This window comes from Eschrichtius robustus, chromosome 5 (genome assembly GCF_028021215.1).
Source record: "Eschrichtius robustus isolate mEscRob2 chromosome 5, mEscRob2.pri, whole genome shotgun sequence".
NCBI classification, from domain to species: Eukaryota; Metazoa; Chordata; class Mammalia; order Artiodactyla; family Eschrichtiidae; genus Eschrichtius; species Eschrichtius robustus.
In genome coordinates this window covers 123062389-123078023 of record NC_090828.1, presented here as the reverse complement: position 1 = coordinate 123078023, position 15635 = coordinate 123062389, and positions in this window count along the sequence as shown.

Sequence of the window (15635 nt, the reverse complement as noted above, 5' to 3'; positions counted from 1 at the left end):
TGATTTCTGTAATTGCAAAGGGTGATATCTACTCCGTTTTCCAGAAGAAATCCAACAACCTGCAACACCACAGCATTCTAATTTAGCCTTTTTGAATACCAATAGTGTCTTCTGGATTGGGTAGAAAACTTATTTAGTGGGGCACAGCTCTGATTCATGATATAAGAAAGGAGAATAAGAGAGGCATAAAAATGAAGGATTGATTTGGGTGCAGGTGACTGCTATTGCCTTTTTTTAATTTGGGAAACAAAAAATCTCCATGATATGGGTAGTTTGGGGATACCATTTTTTTAACTAAAGGTCTGTGAATATTTTATTTTAAACCCACATAAAACACTGAAGTCCTCCTATTAGTATTATCTATAATTTAGAATATAAAACCCCCAAATTCAGGCTTATAGATTCTTGACTGTTGCAAGTATTTCCACAAGTATTTTTAGGGAGAGAATAAACTCTATTCAAAATGGTAAAGGGATAATTTATTCAACAAATATGGATTGAGTGACAAGTGTTTGTCAAGAACTGACCTTGGCACTGAGACTCCAACAATGAACAAAACAGGTAACCAGTCTCAGAATTTTTTTCAGTGGGTTTTAGCTACTAAAAGGGAGCTCTGGCCCTTTTGGGGGGATTTGAGACAGACAAATTCTCGTGGTGAACCACAAATGAGGCATTAACTAGTGTTCAGTTTCTTCCTGGCAGGAATTGGGTTACAATGCTGATGAAAGTCACCCCTTACGAAAGAGAAACAGACGCAGAGAAATCCAGACAAATTCTTGTGATTAGCCCCACTGCCCCAGAAAACTCCCTTGGCCTTTATGTTAAAAACAGGTGAAAATTTACAAAATGTTATCATGACAATGGCTCAGCAAATTATTCAGATTTAGGTCGAACCCTTTAAAAAACAGTCCTGCTGTGAAAGTTAAGCCTGAGTCAACCAAAGGCTACAGACCCCAGCTTCAGTCAGAAAGCAATGTGGGTGCAGCCATTGAGGGATCCTAAAGGTGCAATAGATGGTGTCAGTAATAATGACCCTGCCCCCTGATCTAGGGCTTTGTTATGAACCGAAAACCCTGGGAGTTCATTTGGTTGAGCAACATGCTTCTGGAAACCAAAAGTATATGTATCTTTTTTATTGGCCTGGAGCCATTCTTTTTTACCACATTCTTAACTCCTCTCTCGCCCTGTACCTCAACCTCAGTTGCCCTATCTTCAAAGGGGACTGAAGTTTGTAGCCACCCACATGAGTATGTTGGTGAACTTTGGGGAAGGGAGAGACTCAAACTTTTATGGCTCACTTGGATTCAGATTCCCCAGTCACCATTCTGCCCAGTCCCCAGGGGGAAGTGGGTCATCTGAATTCAGCTAATGGGGTTTGGGTAAGAGTCACAGTGAGGAAGGAAAGCTAACGTGATTGGTCCTTTGGGCCATTCAGTGTACTATGATTGTTGTGGCTTCTATCTTTAAATGTATAATAGGAATTAATGTAATTTTTGTGTATACCCAAAATTCAAGATAATGATTACGAAGGGTGGGGAACACAATTCAGGATGAGCATTTAGAGGACTTTTGAGGCACTGCAATATCCTAATTTTTTGGCTTGGATAGTAGATACGAGGGTGCACGTGTCATTATTTTTCTTCAGGTTGTACATACACGATCCTTTTTTAAAAAAAAGCATATATGCTGGAACTTCCCTGGTGGCGCAGTGGTTAAGACTCCGAGCTCGCAAGGCAGGGGGCCCAGGTTCGATCCCTGGTCAGGGAACTAGATCCCACATGCATGCCGCAACTAAAGAGCCTGCCTGCTGCAACTAAAACCCGGTGCAACCAGATAAATAAATAAATAAATATTAAAAAGAAAGCATATATGCTATATTTTATAATTTGTTTAAAAGGTGTTAATAGAAAGGAGTCAACATAGAAACAGAGCTAAGAATATAGTCGAGAGAGGGTAATTGAGGAAGCAAAGGTGGCCCAGCAGGGTTGAGAGTCCACTTGCATTTAGCCTCCCAAGAACTTGTAGAGGCACTGAGGTAGGCAGTTGGGTGAAATTTGTCTTTTTCACCCAGTTTCCCCATTTAAAGCCCTTTTCTATTCCCCTTGACGCTTCCTCCTTGCTGCCCCTCCCCAATTCCAAGTCGCATATTGCTACCACTTTTACCTGCATTCTTTTTTTTCACCTGTATACTTTAAAAGGATCTTTTAAGTTCCCATATACAATGGTTTAAATGATCAGCAAGACCCAAATGGATTATTTATTCATTAGTTTATCCATTTAATAAATATTTATTAAGCACTTAGATGTGTCAGGCCCTCTAGCTGGATAGATAACTAGAACAAAGAGGACAATCTCCTGCTCTTTTGGGTCTTGTTATTATTTATTTACTCCTCTTTCCCTACTTTCAGGATTTTGTGCATCTCTTAGACCAGGGAGCAAATTTCCAGGTACTGAGGGGGCTGGAGGTGGGGAGTGGGAAAGGAAGAAAAAAACTCAGGCTCCATTTTGTGGTCCCACTAGACCATAAGCTCCTCAAGGGTGACATATGTGTTTGATTCACTCACCGTTGTATCCATCATGAAGTCTAGTATATTGCCTTGGGTATATCAGGAATATCTGTTGACTGAGTGAAGGAATGAGTAACGATGGTGATGTCTAGATTACTTAGGGTCTCCCAGTCCTCCCTCCAGTAGCCACCCCGCCACCCCTCCTTTGTGCCTTCAAAAATTCTTTCATGGAGGTAGGTGATTATGCTATTCCTAACCATCTCATTTGTGGAATCCTTAGCTTATAAGACTATCCATGGGCCCCAGGACACCACATGTTACCTCTATTAGATTTTCTTCTGCTGCAGTAATGAGAGGTGTATTTCCAGTCTTTGGATGTAATAGTAATATGGTCACAAATGAGTTCCACATCACCTTTTGAAACTACTTCCAGGAAATCATGAAACAGTTTATTTTTATTCATCTTGCTAGTTCCATGTAATTGCCTGCAAGAGGAAAGAAACAATTTAATTAAATGATACCCAACAAAATAGTGGGTAGTTCAAACGTAACATATTCTATCTTTAGTGTCACCTGTTTCCTTCTTTTATGGGTAAAATATTGTAACAGATTTAAAGACAATTTTGAAAAAGGGGAAAACCTTATAATCCCATCAGTCTTGGTTCTTTGCATACATTTTAAATTAGGAACAATAATAATTTTACCATCACTTTGCAGGTTTGATGTGGTATAGAAGAAGAAAGGATGGCTCAACACCAGAATGGAAAGACTACAGGCTTTGGAGCCTGACAGAACCTGGGTTCAAATTCCTCCTACTCAGGTTACCAGCTGTGTGACCTTGGGCATGTTACTCAACTTCTCTGACCTTCATTTTCTCATCTCCATCCTGGAAATGGTAATCGTCCTTCAAATGGTTGGTGAGGAGGTGAAATACTATATACAAAGCATTGGCACATTCTACTGGTGAAAAGTATTGTAGGATTTTATTTTCTTTTGTGTTGTTTATCAAAATCCCCATAATTATTTTCTTTATAAAAGCCCTATCTTCCCAATAATACTGTAAACTCCTCAATAGCAGGGACATTTCATGCCTTATATTTTTGTGTCCTCCATAATTCTAGCACCGTGTGAGTCATCAAAGAGCATGGTGGATACCATTCTAGATTTTCCAGGAAAGTCCTAATTTTTAAAAAAATGTAGCCCATCTCGGTTTTCCAAATCATTGAAATATCTCTTAAATTGAAAATTTCAAAGTCAGCAAACTACCTCCCCATGGAGCTGCTTGCTGTTGAAAACAGCACAAAATCCTTTGTCAGAGTCTATGTTCCAGCTTCAGCTTCTGACACCATAATCACTGTCTGTAGGCACATGCTATTTCATTGAATGGGTAATTTATTTACAATGAAGTGGCATTTGGTTGAAAGCAAAAGAACAAATGGCCATTTCATAGTACAACTTTATGGAGAAAAGCTAAGGAAAACAAACAAGAAAAAGTCTAGAATTGGTCTTCAATGTTCTAAATATACAACTGGGGACTTCCCTGATGGTCCAGTGGTTAAGAATCCACCTTACAATGCAGGGGATGCGGGTTCAATCCCTGGTCAGCGAACTAGGATCCCACATGCCACAGGGCAACTAAGTCCGTGCGCTGCAAGGAAAGATGCCACCACGAAAGATCCTGCATCAACTAAGACCTGATGCAGCCAAAAATAAATAAATAAATATTTTAAAAATAAGTAAATAAATAAATATACAACTGCCTTCAGCATTCATGGGCCAGACTACTTAAGCCTTCTTTCTTAAAGAGAACATGTACTTCACCCCAGAAATACTAGTTTGATAAATTCATCCATTCATTTAAGAGGATACTATATGTCCTCCAGGAACTTTCATTGACCTGCACAATAGAACATAGCATGAAATAGTTAAGATAAAATACAAAAAAGTGTCAAACAACAAATAATGAATCTTAAAGATGTCAGAGAAATAGAATGGCCACGTATGTGAGCTGGAACACAATGTGGGAAGAAAGGTATTAATAATAGTTGGAAAACCAGAGCGAAGGCAAAAGGGTAGTTTTGACTTGGGAGAAGGGTATGAACAAAAATCTATACCTAGGATCAATGAGGAGAGCATGGCCCAGGTGGGAATGGGAATTTACTCTTTTACTTCTGAATGGGCTGGGAAGCCCATGGAGTGTTTTTGGGTAGTGCCTTTTAGGTACTTTAGTAAGATTCCTATGACAGAGGATAGAAAGGTAGAAACAAAATTTTGAAAGTAAAGCTTAACAGGACTTGTGACTGATTGGCCATAGAGAATGAAAGATGGGTCCAAGAGGATATGGTTGGGCAACCGGTGAAGACCTGATGAGGGTGGAGACAGGCATTTGCTTTTACAGAATGGTAAGAGATGAGGCCAGCAACAGAGACAGCATATAAGTAGAGTGTCTTGTCTCCCTGGATTTCAAAGAAATGTGGCCTTAGCTTAGTGCAGTTCCCTAAACTAGCTTGAGCATTATGCTGTCCCCTTGTTATAAATACATTCCCAGGTTCCTTTTGACTTGGTAGGTCTGGGATGCAGCTGGGGACTCACTTCATTTTTTTTTTAATTAAAATATTTTGGGCTTCCTTGGTGGCGCAGTCATTAAGAACCTGCCTGCCAATGCACGGGACATGGGTTCGATCCCTGGTCCAGGAAGATCCCACATGCCGCAGAGCAATTAAACCCGTGGGCCACAACTACTGAGCCTGTGCTCTAGAGCCCACGAGCCACAACTCCTGAAGCCCGTGCGCCACAACTACTGAAGCCCACGTGCCTAGAGCCCGTGCTCCGCAACAAGAGAAGCCACCGCAATGAGAAGACCGTGCATCGCAACGAAGAGTAGCCCCCGCTCACCACAACTAGAGAAAGCCCGCGTGCAGCAACGAAGACCCAACGCAGCCAAAAATAAATTAAAACAAAAAAACCAAAAAAAACATTTTAATAGATTCTTTTAAAATAGACTTTATCTTTTAAAACAGTTTTAGGGTCACAACAAAATTGAGTGGAAAGCACAGTGAACTCCCATATACCCCCGAACCCCTTCTCCACCCTCACCTCCCCACAGTGTCCCCATCATGAACTTTCAGCACCCAAGTGGTACATTTGTTACAGCTGATGAACCTACAATGACACTTACTATCCAAAGTCCAGAATTTACATTAGGGTTCAGTCTTGGTGTTGTATATTCTAGGAGTTTGGACAAATGTACAATGACATGTATCCACCATTATAGTATAGAGTAGTTTCACTGCCCTTCGTGCTTCACCTGTTCAAGCCCCATTTCTCCCTAATCCCTGGCAACCACTGATCTTTTTACTGTCTCTAGAACGTACTTTTCTTCTTTTGCTCAGTTTTCAGGTGATTCCTATCATTAGACAACTTCTAGAAACACTGACCTAGTGATTAGAATCCAGTCCACAATCTTTCTTGCAATTCACTGTCTTTCCTTTTTTTTTTAGTTTTTTTTTTTTTTGATATGGACCATTTTTAATGTCTTTATTGAATTGGTTACAATACTGCTTCTGTTTTATGTTTTGGTTTTTTGGCCCCAGGCATGTGGGATCTTAGCTCCCCGACCAGGGATCAAACCTGCACCCCCTGCATTGGAAGACGAAGTCTCAACCACTGGACCGCCAGGGAAGTCCCAACAATTCACTTTATTTCTAATTGACATTTATCATTACCATTTATTCCTTTTGATTTAAAGTTCCTAGGATAAATATTAGTTTTTCCTCCAAATTTCTAATAAATAGTAAACTGAAATAGAGAAGCAATTCCTCAAGTTTTTCTCTACCTTTGCTCAAAGTGATGTTACATAATAATAGCAATAATATAATAACAGCAATAATATCCAACATTTATTGAATGCTCACTATGTGCCATACACTATTCTAAATGCTTTACATATATTTACATATATTTTATTTTTTAATTTCAAACAACACCATCAGAACAGTAGTATTATTACCCATATTTTACAGATGAGGAAAACGAGGCATAGGCATTGGCAAAAGGGGATCTTATGCTGGAAAGATGCAGGTGCAAGTGACCCAAAAGACTTCATGCAACTAATACATAAAGGAATATTTGTAAAATAGGCCTATTTTCATTTCCTTGTTTGGACCTTAAAGGGGGTTGGGTTAATCATACTCCTCATTAGCAGTATTGGACCATGTCTGACTTCTCTCTTGCTTCATTTTATGTTTCTCCCCCTTCAGCTCTGCTCCCTCCTCTCCCTCCTCCCACTCCTCCCATTAGTTTGGATTTGCCTCACAGGAACCCCATCTAATGTGCCTAAGAGGTATCCTCAGACATGTATGTATCTTTACAAGGCATATTGTGCTGTTATATGTGTGTGCATGTTTTAAATTTGCACAAATGATATCGTACTAAAGATCTTGTTACCTTTTAACGTGACATGTTGTTTTTAAGATTTAGCCTTATACTTATGTGTACCTCTGGTCGTTTGCTTCTAATGGCTGAATAGTATGTATCTGCCATATTCAATGTCTCTTCCCTTGGTGATGGACATCTAAGTTGCCTCCAACTTCCCACTCCACAAACAACACTGTGATAAATATCCTTGTTCAGGCCTTGTTATGCACTGTGCAAAAGTTTCACGGAGTGAATGGTTTGAGTGCATTTAATTTCACTAAATACTGCTGGGATTGCTCTCCAGAATGACTGCACCATTTTACATTTCCACCACTAGTGCCTGTCTCTTTCCTTTAAGCTCTTCTAAATGAAGCAGACATTTGGTTGATCGCTGTCACTTAATCATCATTATCCTAATCATTAACATTGAGTAAGCAGGGTATTTGGAACTTTAAAAAAAGCTGAGGAGCAAATGATACACTCAGAATCAGGCCACAGAAAAATTTAAAACCAATATACATGTCTATTCCAGCAAACTGCTTTGCAACTTGGATTTATATACTTATTTTTGAAAACAATATTTGCAGTATCATTTCAGTTAAAAGAAATGCTTTCAGAAACAAAGGATAATTAAAACCTTTCCTTCAATAATGATGAAAACTGGATAATCAAATAACAACTAGACTAGAAATACATATTTATATCACCAGCTCATCTATAAAATGGAAATAAAACCCCAAAGGTATTTTTTCCCAAGCTATTACCCCTAACAATGAAATGACAATGCATGTTATGGAATTGTGGCTTAACTCTTAAGCGAGAGCATTTCAAAAGTAGTATCTACCTCAAGAATACAAAATAAAATTAATATTTAAACCAACTGCAACCCAGAAGTTATTAAATCAAATCACTACAGTACTGGGCAATGTGGTCATTTATTTGGTAATCTACTGTCTCATACACTCAGCAGTGACTGGAGGAGGACAAAATGATTGAATTGACATACAGCAGTATCCCTATACATAGGTAGCTCTTTCAATGAAAGTGGACAGACCCACCCTGCTTTTTATTCGTGAGCTCCATTTCCTCTTCTGATCTTCAATCGGTACATTTCCATCTTAAGTTTTTTCATGAAAAAGCTTTTCTCAATTTTTCTTTTAGGATTGTTTTGATCAACGATTTTTTTAAGCAATAACATTTCATTCCACAGGGATTGTTGGTTTAGCATCTATTGAAGCCCCGTTCTTGTATCTTTAATTGTATGTATGATTAACCTACAATACTTATAAAACAAAATCTTTTTATTATACTTTACATATGATTTGGAATCTTATGTAATTAAGACTTAAAGCAATGGGAATCTCCTTTTATGTTAAGAAAATATAGCCAAGAACACATACAATACTGAGTGGCACAAGAAGGTTTATACCATGTGAAGTTAACACATATATAGGTGATTAAACTAAAATAAAAGATTGTTGCTGGGTATAATTCAATGGACATAAGTATTTTTATATACTTTTCTTGTCCTTATCAGTTTAGCCTACTGGTTTAGAGGCATTTATGTAAAGTATTGGATGGGATTGTTTCAATATTTGAAAAGTCAAAAATAGCTTATTATAGCAACTCTAAGGATATAATTATTTGAGATCAGGACACAGTTTCCTCTATCAGTTTACCTGATGTTCCTCCTTTGGGACATCCTTGGGGAGAAAAAAAAAGTTGCAACATTTGGTATTATCCCAAATGTGATGAAAAGTGGAGATTTGGCTTACCTGTGGTATGTTTTGCAGAGGAAGTTGGTACGCTGTTGAAGAAACACCAAGCCAAACAGCAGTCAACATCATCCTAATTCATTGTGGCACTGATTTCTGGGACAGCTGTCAACCCACACTTCAACAAGGGATTCATTTAAAAGCAGCACAGATATTGATTTTTTTCTTTGATTATTTTCCAGTGGTTCACAGCTCACAGTACTTGAAAAAAAAGATATTTAAAGCTGGTTCTGCATGCACAAACCCTTCAGTTAGTTGCAGAGACTGCTTAGTTTATGGCCTGTCACCTGGGCAACCATCCACTGTGCATTTAGCTTGGAGACTTGAAAGCAGTACAATTTCATTCAAGAAGGAAAACAAGTGTGTACACTCTTCGAAGTTGCTGTTTAGATGCTTAAAAGAGTTCGACCCCTATGGACTTTCACAGTTGGCACAATTGCCATTATCACCTTATCCACTGAGATTTTTTCCAGGAAAGCTGTACCTTTATAATTGCTGTAATGGGCCAAAAGGACCCCTTTCCAAATCTGAATATGGGTTACAGAGTGAGAATCCCATAGATTACCCCCAAACTCGTTGTATTCTTAGAGTCATGCCTGAGAAAGCACTAGTGAATGGAAATTCTTATGTGAGAACATATTTCTTGTCTAGACTTGTGCTATTCCCGAGCAAAAGCTTCAGTAAATGGACTGGATTTTTGTTTGAGTCATAAATGGTAATAAATCCAGCTGAAAGAGACTTTAAATTGTGGTCTACAAAAACGTACTCATGAGGAAGTAGACTCAGGGCACCCCCAAAACATGAGGTCACCTGGCATCCCTGTGCCGCCAAATTCTTTTCCACCACTTGCTGAAGGATGCAGGGGTTTCTCTTCTAAAGATGTACTTAATACTATATATATACTCAACTGAAAAGGGTTTAAATATTTTATCATAACAACAACTAACATTTATTAACTGCTTCCTGGGTTGGTCCTTTACATGAATGATGTCATTGAACCCTCACAACAACTGTATGGAATAGATACTATAATCAGCATCTTTCCCATGTTACAGATGAAGACAATGAGGCTTAGACATTTTAAGCTAGCAAATGATAGAGCCTGGGATTAAATCTAAACAGCCTGACCACCATGTTGAAATAGTCACCACTTTTACTAAGCTAACATGCAACACACACACACACACACATTTACACACTCAGGTACTCACACACTCGCTCACACACACTTCTCCAGTGAGTGGACACAACAGGGTAAAAACCACTCAAAGATTGCTCGGTTTCTGTATGCTCTTTCATCAACCAATTCAGCCTGACGCAGATTGACACGAATCCGAGTACAAAGCAGTCTGTTACTGTTTTACTTCCTACATCCTACCTTGTTTCTACTCCCAGGAGGAATAGTACTCTCTCTCAGCTTTTATGTCAAGAGAAAGTTACAAGTACTGTAGTTTCCGATGTTTAGCACTTCTGCAGGGTTACCCTTGGGTTCAGGATGGTCTGCAATCCATGAATCTTTCACTTGGTTCCCCAAAGAGTAATCCTCCTCCTGTGTCTCGTTTTGAGAAGTAGTCATTCATTCAAATCATGTTTTTTCAAGAAACTCAGTTTTTCAGAAAAGTGCTGAGACAAGCATGCAAAACTAGGGCAGTATTAGGTGATAAGGCCACCAGAGAGCTGTGTAAAATGCTCTAAGGAAGCACGGGAGGGGAGTGTCTAAATTTTGGAGACATACCATGTTCATAATTAGGAGGCTTGATGTTGTAAAAACATAAATTCTTCTAGTGTCACAATCAAAATCATAAAAGTTATTTGGGGAGCATTAACAAGCTGATTTTAAAATTTACATGAAAATTTAAAGGGCCCTAAATAATGAAGATACTCATAAAGGGGAATAAGGTGCTATTTGAATGGAATAGCAGAGAGATCCCATAAACACACCCATACATACATGGTATACACACTTGGTATGCAACCGGGGTAGCATTGCAAATAGTGGGAAAAACATGGTCTTTTCAATAATGTGGAGCCAATGAGGTATCCATATGGGAAAAATAGATCTTCTCCTTATACTATATGCAGAAATAAATTCCATTACTTCAAGACCTATATGTGAAAGGTAATACTAAAATGCTTTTAAAGGGACTTCCCTAGCGGTCCAGTGGTTAAGGCTCCACACTTCCACTGCAGGGAGTGTGGGCTCGATCCCTGGTCGGAGAGCTAACATCCTACATGTCCCGCGGCGCGGCCAAAATAAAATAAAATAAAAATACTTCCAGAATAGATTATAGCAGAATATCTTCATGAGCTCAAACTAGGGAAAGATTTCTTTTTTGGGGTGGGGGGAGAAGATTTCTTAAACAAGACACAAAGTACAGTAACCATAAAGTAAAGTACTGAAATTTTGACTACATTAAAATTAAGAACTTGTGTTCATAAAAAGACACCATTAAATGAGTGTGACAGGCACAGATGTGCCACTCAGAGTCCCCTTCAAGAAATGACTGGCTGCCCAGCTGCAAGGAGTGTGGTTTGACGACCGACTCCAGCTATTAGCTTCGTCAAGTTTGCCTAGCTGTTGAGCCAAGGTCCTGCTATTCTTGAGGTGGTCCCCAGGCAAAAACTGACCAGTGATAGTCAAGGTCACTCTCCTCTCGGGGAGGTCCCTGGCCAGCGACTAACTGAACGCGGCAGTGGTACAAGGGGCTCGTCGTTTCTGCCCAATGGAGGCCTCATATAATGGAATATTTTTGTCCCGGTGCTCCCCGTGGGCTGGCAGAGACTCTTTCAGGTTGGAATTTTTGTCTGATGGCAATCCCTGCCCAACCTTACCACCCCCCTCCCTCGTCCTTCACAGGTGTTACTCCTCAGTGAAATCTTTTTCAATTTCAATTCCAACTCAGTGTCTGCTTTTCAGAGAACCAATTTGCCAAAGTTAACAGGCAAGTCACAGAGTGGGAGAAGATATTTGCTGCCTATATAGATAATATTGGGGTCATGCATAGAATATATAAATAACTTCTAGATGTCAATAAATGACAGACAGCCCTATAAAAAATAATTTTAAAACACAATTTTCCACTTTCACACACACACACAGGATATCCAAATGGCCAATAAGCAAACAAAAAAGTGCTTAACCTCAACAGCAATAGGGAACTGCCAATTAAGATCACAGTGGAATACTCTGTACACCCACTGGAATTGCAAAAATGTTGTAAATCTGAAAATTCCAAGTGTTGGTGTGGATAAAGAGCAGTGAGGATTCTCATAAACTGCTGGTGGGAATATAATTTGCTAAACCACTTTGAAACACCAGCATTATCCAGTAATGTTGATAACACTCTTATCCCATAACCTAGCAAATCCACTCCTAGTATCTCTCACAAGTATATACCAGGGCACAGGTACAGGAATATTTACAGCAGTATTACTCACCAAAATCTGAAAACAATCTAAATGCCCATAAGTAGTTGAAGAGATAAATAAATTGTGTTATAGTCATATGAAGGAATACCCCATAGCAATAGAATAAATGAATTACTACTATGCATAGCAGTGTAGATGAATCTCGAAAGCATGATGTTGAACAAAAGAAGTAAAATACACGCAGAAAAATAGAATGATTCTATTTAAGGCAGGCAACACTAAAATATATTGTTTATGGAGAGAATTTTATTACAGGTAATAAAGCCACAAAGATTAACAAGGAAATCACCCCACAAAAGTCAGGATAGTACTTGTGTCTATAGTGAGGAGGGTCTATAATTGATAGGGGACACATGAATGCTGGAAATATTCTATTTCTATTTCATCTGGTTGATATGTGGATGTTTGATTTATGAAATAGTGAGAAAACTAATGAAATTTTTCTTACAGAATACACAGGAGCGGAGACCTGGCCGATGAGAATGAACAGGTCATACAAGAGCAGGTCATACAAGAGCCTGTGGAAGAGCATTCCACAGAGAGGGTGTTGCCGGTGCAAAAGGCTAGGGAAAGGGAAGAACCTGAAGCTCTGTTCAAAAAACTAAATGGAGGTTGTGACTCAAGCACATTAATCAAAGCAGAAAGTGGTAGTGTACAAGGATTGCATAGCAGGGTAATGCCGGACCATGCAGGTCACAGTGAGGAGTTTGAATTTTATTCCAAGGGCAATATAAAGCCATTGATTTTTTTAAAAAAATAATTAATTAATTAATTTTTATTTTTGGCTGTGTTGGGTCTTCGTTGCTGTGTGCGGGCTTTCTCTAGTTGCAGCAAGCGGGGGGCTACTCTTCGTTGTGGTGTGCGGGCTTCTCATTGCGGTGGCTTCTCTTGTTGTGGAGCACGGGCTCTAGGTGTGCGGGCTTCAGTAGTTGTGGCTCACAGGCTCTAGAGCGCAGGCTCAGTAGTTGTGGCACCCGGGCTTAGTTGCTCTGAGGCATGTGGGATCTTCCTGGACCAGGGCTCGAATCCGTGTCCCCTGCATTGGCAGGCGGATTCTTAACCACTGCGCCACCAGGGAAGTCCCCATTGATGGGTTTTAAACAGGAAATTGACATGGTCTGCTTTCCTTTTTTTCAGAAGGTCAATCTGGTTGATGTATGGAAAACGAATTGGAGGATGGATCCACTTCTAGAAATGGTAAAATAGCTCCTGTTGGGATAGGAAGGGATCAAGGAGGACTCTTAAATTTGGGGCTTAAGCAGATGTAAAAATGGGATCTCATTTATCAAGATGCAGATAGTGGGAGAGGAACATTTGGGACAAAAAAATCAAGAATTATTTTTTAGACCTACTTAAGTTTGAGATGTTTGTTAATCTTCCAAAAATTGATATAAGTAAGGCAGCTGGATGCAGAAGTCTGCAGTTCAGGGGCTGCTTTTTGGGTAGGAGATAAAAATTTCAGGGTCATCTACATATAGATGACATAAGATCACCTTTGAAGGTCAGTGGTTTGGACCCTTTACTCTTTTCTAATGTAATCATAAAGGCTGTACATTTTGGGAACTCCCTAGTGGTCTAGTGGTTAGGACTTGGTGCTTACACAAAAAAAAGGAAAAAAAAGGCTGTACATTTCCCTCTAGACACTGCTTTTGCTGTATCCCACAAATTTTGATATGTGGTATTTTTATTGTCATTCACTTCAAAATATGTTTAAATTTCTCTGATGATGATTTCTTCTTTGATACCTGGCTTTCTTATAAATGTGTTGTATAATTTCCAAATAGTTGAGAGTCCTCTACACATGGATGTAAGGTTAAATTACCTGAAAGTGTACCTGAAAGAAAAGGAGGGCCCACTCACTCATTCATTCAACATCATATCTTGAATGTCTTTTTTTGTGCAAAGCTTTATTCTAAGCACTGGAGAAATACCAGATAAACAAGATAGTAGGATAAATGAATAAATAATCAAGGTATTATACCATCAAATGGTTATAAATGCCATGAAGAAAATTAAAGTGATAGAGACTGATAGTTGTGGGTAAGAGAGTGTTTTATTAGATTGTATGCTCATGGAAGATCTCCCTCACAGGTAAACATTTGATCTATTACCAGAATGAAAAGAAGCAGCCAGCCCATTGTAGAGTGGGTGGCAGAGCATTCTAGGCAGTGGGAATAGCTGGTACAAAGGTCCTAACGTATATATAAATATAACATGTTAAAGTTACAGAAAGAAGGAAGATGGTGAAGGTATTAGAATTGAGATTGGAGAGGTATGTAGGGGCCAGATCTTGAAGGATCTCATAGGCATAGTAAGGAGTTTGATTTATTCCAAGTGAAATATAAAACCTTCAGAGCATTTTCCTCAAGGGAGTGACAAGGTCTGATTTGGGTTTTTAAAAAATCGTATCAATAGTTCTACAGAGAAGAGATTGTAGGGTGCAGCAGTGGAAGTCAGAGGTGAATGTAAAAGCAGCTGGTGCTTGGTTTACCATAAGTAAACCCAGGGAGTGGAAGCTTTGAAGGCAAAAAATATAAGAGTGATCTTGGTTGAAGGACATTCTTATGAGTATATTTTTGTAAAAACTAAGGCAGAGTGAAATAAAAGGCCTTGGGAAATGACTGCTTGCCTGAGGTTTCTATTACTTCTTTAGCACAAAGAAACCAATTTGGAATAACATTTTTATATGCTATGATTAAAGATGCTCAGAACCAAACTTCTGATACTTCTATTTCCTCACCACTGGCCACCTCTGATCATAGTTAAATATGGAAAAACTACAGGCTCATTTTTTTCTCTTTCCCACTATGGAGAATCTGGTAGTGTTTGGGAAGATGTACACATATGGGGCCTATTTACTTTTTTTAAAAAAATAAATAAATTTATTTATTTTTGGCTGCGTTGGGTCTTCGTTGCTGCTCAGGGTCTTTCTCTAGTTGCGGTGAGCAGGGGCTACTCTTCATTGTGGTGCGTGGGCTTCTTACTGCGGTGGCTTCTCTGTTGCGGAGCATGGGCTCTAGGCGCATGGGCTTCAGGAGCTGTGGCACATGGGCTCAGTAGTTGTGGCTCTAGAGCACAGACTCAGTAGTTGTAGCACACAGGCTTAGTTGCTCTGCAACATGTGGGATCTTCCCGGACCAGGGCTCGAACCCGTGTCCCCTGCATTGGCAGGCAGATTCTCAACCACTGCACTGCCAGGTAAGTTCTGGCCTATTTACTATTTATTGAATATTTAAGTATTAAGCAGGAAGACGTTAAGACACCTGGCCTGTCATCAATTTCCCTCCTATTACTGGGAGTGGAGAGATCAACATACTCTCAGACAAAGAAAGAAAGTAGATGACCCAGTATTGTAAACATGACAATAACTGAACCTCTTGGAAGATACATGCTTATTTGCTAAGAGGAGCATCCTTGTTCATGGAATGCTCTTTACACGATATCCCTACTACTTTAGGATTGCTTATGTTGAATCTATGAATTTAAGGAACATGGCTTCCTGAAAAAT